This window comes from Beta vulgaris, chromosome 4 (genome assembly GCF_026745355.1).
Source record: "Beta vulgaris subsp. vulgaris cultivar EL10 chromosome 4, EL10.2, whole genome shotgun sequence".
NCBI classification, from domain to species: domain Eukaryota; kingdom Viridiplantae; phylum Streptophyta; class Magnoliopsida; order Caryophyllales; family Amaranthaceae; genus Beta; species Beta vulgaris.
Genome location: NC_079205.1, coordinates 51396421 through 51403235, shown reverse-complemented (window position 1 = coordinate 51403235; position 6815 = coordinate 51396421). Strand labels below are relative to the sequence as shown.

The window sequence follows — 6815 nt, the reverse complement described above, 5'->3', positions numbered from 1 at the left end:
ACTCATAAGGGGTTTTATAATCAAGCACAACAGATGGGTATGGTTTATCAAACGACTACCAGGCTGAACACAATCCCTCCAAACTTCAAAGGTAGATTAGATAGAAATCCAAAGGCACGTGCAACATTTAAAATATATATGTTGATGTTTTCGTTCAACCATTCCATTCAATTCAATTGTGGATTTTTAACATAAGAAGTTTCAAAGATTACCCCTTGTTTCACAAAATAAGGGCGCAAATAATTAAGATATGTGCATCCTAACATGTCTGGTTAAATTGTCTGTCTACCAAAGCCACACAATTCAAAAACATAATTTCAACCTCCAATCTATTATATAATAAGTAAATCCAAACAGTGCGGGAAAAATCATATACATACTATTGTCAAAAGAGATGAAGCAACATAAGCAGCCGCGGGCCGCGGCCACGACCAAATCGACAGCCCCGCTATGCTATGCCAACATGTGTTTCCCGAGGTGGATCTCCCCACCAATCGAGGTACCTAATAGGCTGAAAACACTCGGTTGCGTCATATCCTTCAAGATTACAATGAGTGAAAAGGAGACTATCATTAAAGGTGACATATATCGATCAAGTTTCAAGTTTAAAGGGTAAAGCATCACCCGGAACAGTCAAGGAGGAAGTGTGTGGGCCCCGTAAGCGTTCCTCCTGATCAACATATTGTTAGGTGCTCGTATCAATAGGCAAAGGATCTTGCTCAAGAAGGTTCGATCAGATCGGACCATAAGCATCATCAAGGCCGACCAAAAATCAATGAAGACGACCTTGAGTGCGGAGTTGTTCGAGAAACCGCGTCACCTGACAACTTGAGCCACACATCGAGCAAGACGGGGCGATCTCCTGCACCGCAAACCCGTCCCACAAACGAGATAATCTACCATAGTATTCGGCTAAACACTCCCAGTCTTTTCTTGCAATCACTAATTTGAGATTTGAGTTGACAAATCTTCATGCCGTTAGAGACACAAAATCATTCCTTGAGATGCATCCATAAGTCATGAGTATCAGAGCCGGCCACTAATTGTGCAACCAGACCCTCAGCACAGGGCCCCCAAATTTTGAGGGCCCAATTCACGGATATTGCCGCCCAGCTTAAAAAAAAAAAATTGGGTTTAATTCTCTATCTTCATTTCGGCGTGCAAACCGCAAAGCACAAACCACGTTCTCTAACTTCCCCTAAAAATCTTTCCAATTTTCAGAAATTTGTTATCTTTTGAAAATCTTCTAAATTTCTCAATTTCTGTTAACAACTTCCCCAAATTCTCTCAATCATTCCTTATTAACCGTTCAAAAAATATAAAAATATCATTTCTGATTTCTCCATTCAATCTTCAATTAACGGCTCATTTTTTTCACTCTTTATATATTTGTAACTCATGTATATTTTTTTTTATCAATTATCAAACAATTCTGAGACAAAAGAAATTGAAATTCATATCTTCAATTTTTTGTTATTTTTTGATTTCTGTAAATTTGGAAATTCTCGACGTTGTGAAAATTCTGAGAAGTTGTGAAGATTTTGAGACAAAAGAGTTGTGAACGCTGTGGCGTGAAGATTATCGGCGTTCGGTCGACGGACCTGTGGGTGTTGATTCTGACAGGCTGCAGCAGATGATGGAAGGTTCGCACAGGTGAATTGCTAATTATCATTCACCAATACATTATTTTTTGTGTTTAATTTTTGATTTGAAAGGATTGGAATTTTCGTACAATAATTTGCTTGAATTGCTTCATGAATTGATAATGCAACTTGTGATGGATTTTAATGGCGTGATGTTACACAGTAGGAACATTAGGGAGTGGGGAATGATGCATTTTTCTTAGTTCATCATACAACTTGTGATGGAATTTTCTTACAGTAGTATATCGCATTACAGCAAATCTTTGCCAATTTTTTATTTTTTTCCTTTGCTTTCGTTGGTAGGCTTTTTGTGATTGTTTTGTTGTAATTATTGGCTTGTTGCTTTTTAGTTCGTGTAATTCAAGTTCCATTTTCGTTTTTTTGCTCAATTTTTTTCATCTAATTGTTTCTGTTTATTTCCTGTTTTTATTATCTTTTTGTTCGAATTGTTGTAAATAGTGAGTTCCATTTTCGTGTAATTCTTGTAGTCTTGTAGATGATGAGTTTGATTTTCGTTTCGTTCTAGTTTTGTTCATCATCTTTTAATTGTTTGGAACAAGTTGCAAAGTATGGGCTAATTCTGATTTGCAGTATTTAATTTGCTTCAAAAAGCGTTAGAAGAATAGCTCGTTTTATGTAGGAGGTTAGTAATAGCTTTAAACTGTATTGAGATTTTATATCACCATTTTAATAAAGTAGTTTAAGTTTTCGTGGATTCAATTTGTAAGAATATAATCGTATTTTGATAATATTTTTAATACATATTTTTTTATTATGAAAATTTCATTTTTCTAAATATAATAAGGGGCCCGATTTTTAAGATTAGAACAGGGCCTCTAAAATGTTCAAGACGGTCCTGATGAGTATCATTAAAGAAAGACACCATCGAGCGAAGGTGCAGAGAGATAGTGTTTAAGAGCCATGAAACGAGCATAGAGTGAGTGGTACTCTAATCTGTAAGACGTTCCGCAGAGGTAGGTTTGGGAATTGTACCGTCAACGAATCCAAGTTTTCGTTTTGCATTCAAGAACGTGGAAATCGTGCGCGACCATTCATCAAAAGTATAATCTTTCCATTGAATCGGCGTAATCAGATTGCCAGGAATATCATTAGATCCCAAAAAATAAGCTAGGTCGAATTTAAGGGTGTTAGTTTCACTATTTTCTATCCTGACTACAGACTACGTGACGAGTGCCACGAGAATAAGTTCGAAGAGGGGAATCAATGATGATCTACGAGAATGATCAGATCTTGGTCAAAGGTTCGATTTTTGTGGTGTTTATGGTTCGGTTTTGGTTTAGTTGTGGAGAAAAAAAAAACAATGTTTTGTTTGACTCTTGATAGCATATTAAGTTTGGTCAAGTTTGTGTCACCTTTCTCATTCATCATCAAAATATATTTATACATCCTAAAGGATAAAGCCTACTCCAATACAAACTAGTAATAATAATTCTAAATAATATCTAATTAATATCGTATTAAATATAAAGTCGTAACAAATATGTTGCAAGTAAAAAGAAATGGAGAAAGTAATAAGTAACTCTTAAATAAAATAATACGGTAAGTATTGTGATGTGTCTATTTTATATAGAATTTTACCCCCGTTCCCCTTGAATTATTGGTATTAATTGTGCTCTTTGGAGCCTTTTTTAGTACTAATGTGTGTCTTGTAGTGTGGTTGTGTTTTCAGATTGACTTTTGTAGGAAAAATCATATTTTGGTGCATTTCCTAATCCTTGATATCGCTACATGAGACATGAAGTCGGACGCGCGAAAATCTCACATTTGGCTAAAAACCTGATGACCGCCCGACCGGGCGACATCTGCCCGGTGGTCGGGCGAGTCTTACTTAGTCAGAAATCGAACGCTGAAGTTCCAAGAGAAATTGCTCCCGCGCCCGACCGGGCGAAATCTGCCCGGGCCGTCGGGCGAACCTTACTTAGCATATTTTCGAAGTTTAGGAGCCAAGCCAGCTGCACTTGCGGGCCCGACCGGGCGAAATCCGCCCGGGCGGTCGGGCGAGGCGAAGGATAATTGTGCTGAAAGGCGCCCGGCCAGGCGCGACGAAGAAGCATCAGACCTCACGACCGCTCGACCGGTCGGGCGGGACGATGTTTTGGCTGTTTTGAGCGCGTGTTGCACCGGATTTGCGAGACATATAAATACTATTTTATTAGAGTTAAAAACTACGCCTTTTTACTAGAAATACATTTTATAACTTTTTAGAGAGCTTTTGAGTTTACTCCATTGTTGAACATTGATTACTACGCTTTGATTCCTTCAAGTAAAGACTAAGTTTTCTTAATCTCTTCTTTCCTTTCATTATTATCATGTCTTTTAATTTGTTCATTATTTGTTTTGCTATTTCAATTATGTGTGAGTAGTCCATTAATCTAGGGTTAAGTAAAACCCTAGCAATGATTTAATATATGAATTCTTCCATTAATCCCAAGTTTATATGATCAATTGTTCTTGTTTGATTGGATTGTTCTTATGCTCATTATCATACTAGGGATAGGTGATTTTGATTTGACTCCGTATATCTTATTTTCAATGGGAATTGAATCTAGATGGTTTTGTTGATCCAATCAATGGTATGAATATCTTCTATGGGAATAGTTAGATGGGATTGCTAGGAATTTAATTGTGATGCTATGCTTAATGCCTCTTTCTTGCATGATTCTATGGGAATAGGTTTGATTGCTTGTTTAGAGTAGCCATTGGTACTCGGGAGAGATCTTTGGTAATTATAGGGTGCATTACTCCTCTTGAATTCTTGATTATTATTTGGGATGGAAATTATTCATGTATTGGTCATGCTAGTGGTGATGCTTAATTCTAGATGTTTTAATTAATTGATTATATCTTGTGTGTTCTTAGTAATTATCGTAGTTTAGTGTTAGTCTTAGTCAACACCCTTTTCATCATTGTTTGTCACTCGTTTAGTTAAATTGAGTCAAGATATCTAGTGTTTGATACGTTTGTCCCTGTGGATTCGACCCTGACTTGCTCTGCTACATAGTTAGGAAGTTAGTTAGGTAATTACTTTTGATAGGTGCGCGACACGCCTACCAAATTTTGGCGCCGTTGCCGGGGACTAACGGTATTAGATTAGTTTATCTTTGATTTATTTAGCTAAACTGTCTTTGTTCGATCATTGTCACTCTATTTGCTGTTTGATCTCTTTTCTTTCAGTCTTTTTGTTGCATGCGCACTCGTAGCAAGGGTTCACAAGATCTGATTACTCTTGATCGCGAGATTGAGGCTACAGCAAGGCGATTAGGAAGTCGAAGAAGACAACAACAACAAGAACCAACAATGGGAGACGAAGCACCACCAAAGTCTCTACGGGAATATGCTATGCCCGATGAGACCACCACCACCATAAACAGACCGACAACCGCTGCCAATCATTCGAGGTCAAGCCACAATTCATCCAGTTTATCTCACAGGATTCTATGCGGGAACACCCAAAGAGAGCCCTACTGATCATTTGGCTAACTTTTTAGAAAAATGCAATACTTTGAAATTAACTAATGTTTCTGATGATTTAATTCGGTATTGTGCTTTTCCTTTTTCTCTCAGGGACGAAGCAAAGGAATGGTTTAAGAAGAAGAAGTGAGGAAGATTGCCACATGGCCAGAACTGAAGAAGGCTTTTCTTTACAAGTTCTTCCCTCCTATGAGAACTTCCAAGTTCAGAAACGAGATATCTGGCTTTCAACAACATGAATTGGAGTCTCTCTATGAAGCATGGCAGAGATACAAGGCTTTGCAAAGGCAGTGTCCACACCACGGCATTCCTGAGTGGTTGCTGATTCAGACATTCTACAATGGTCTGAAGCATGAAGTTCGAAGTTCTATTGATGCCGCATCTGGCGGTACTTTCATGGCAAAAACTCCAGAAGCCGCGAAGACATTGTTGGATGTATGGCTGCCAACAATTACCTGAATGACTGGAGTTATCTCGTGGAGCCCCTAAAAAGGGAGGTAAGTATGAGGTTGATGCTATTGCTACTTTAACTAACACTGTGCAAGTTTTGGCAGCTAAAGTTGATCAGTTGAGTAGCGGACCGTAGCGCCTATTTGTGAGATTTGTGAAGTGCAAGGTCATCCTTTACTGAGTGTCAATATAAAATATGGGAGCGGGAACTGAGCATGTCAATGCCCTCCTTAACACAAAACAAGGCCACAAAACAACCCATACTCAAACACATTTAACCCAGGTTGGAAGCATCACCCAAATTTCTCCTACAAAAATAACCAACCTCAACCTCCACACACCAACTACTCCCAGCCACCTGGTTTCCAACAAAGACCACCATTCAACCCTTCATCATCATCCTCTCGACCCAACCTTGAGACTATCATGGAGAATTTAGCTTCCTCTCAGGCAAGCAAGTTGAATACCAAGCCAAGCAGAATGAATTCTTCAACAACTCTCTCCAACAAATCACTGCTCATAATAAATTGATGGAGAGTCAGATGACCCAACTAGCCCAACAAATAAGCCACCTCTCTAAACCTTCAGGCCAACTTCCTGGGCAAACTGAACCAAATCCTAAGGGGCATATCAATGCCATTTCATTGAGGAGCGGTAAAGAATTGCAAGAGCCTACAAGGAGGGTAACTGAGCAAACAACACTGCAAAAGAGGTTATAGAGTTGAGTGAGAAGTTCAAGAGAAGACGGGTTTGGAAGATGAAGCTAAGAAGCCTGAGAAGGAGGAACCCACTGTCATTCCTATTAAACCATACAAGCCACCTGTTCCGTTCCCTCAAAGATTGGCACAGGCAAAACTTGAAAAGAAATATGGGAAGTTCCTTGACATCCTGAAGAAGCTACACATCAACATACCTTTCTTGGATGCCATATCTGAGATGCCTTCTTACGCTAAGTTTTTGAAAGACATGCTCTCTAACAAACGAAAAATTGAAGAAAATGTCACTGTTTCACTAACTGCTGAGTGTAGTGCTATTTTGCAGAATACGCTTCCAGAAAAGCTAGGAGATCCGGGCAGCTATTCCATTCCGTCAAGCTTGGAGATATTGCTATCAAGAATGCTTGTTGATCTTGGGGCTAGTGTTAGTCTCATGCCGTTATCTATCTGCAAGCAACTCAACATGGGCGAACTAAAACCCACACGCATCTCTCTACAACTAGCTGACAGGACA

The 6815-nt window shown here is 38.9% G+C and overlaps 1 non-coding gene across 1 annotated transcript; it reads right to left on the bottom strand.

Moving 5' to 3' along the window:
• Positions 1–5336: 5336 nt before the first annotated feature.
• LOC125497252 (small nucleolar RNA R71) lies at positions 5337–5443 on the bottom strand. Its single transcript, XR_007273881.1, has one exon. It is a non-coding gene; the product is annotated as a small nucleolar RNA R71 (small nucleolar RNA).
• Positions 5444–6815: the final 1372 nt, after the last annotated feature.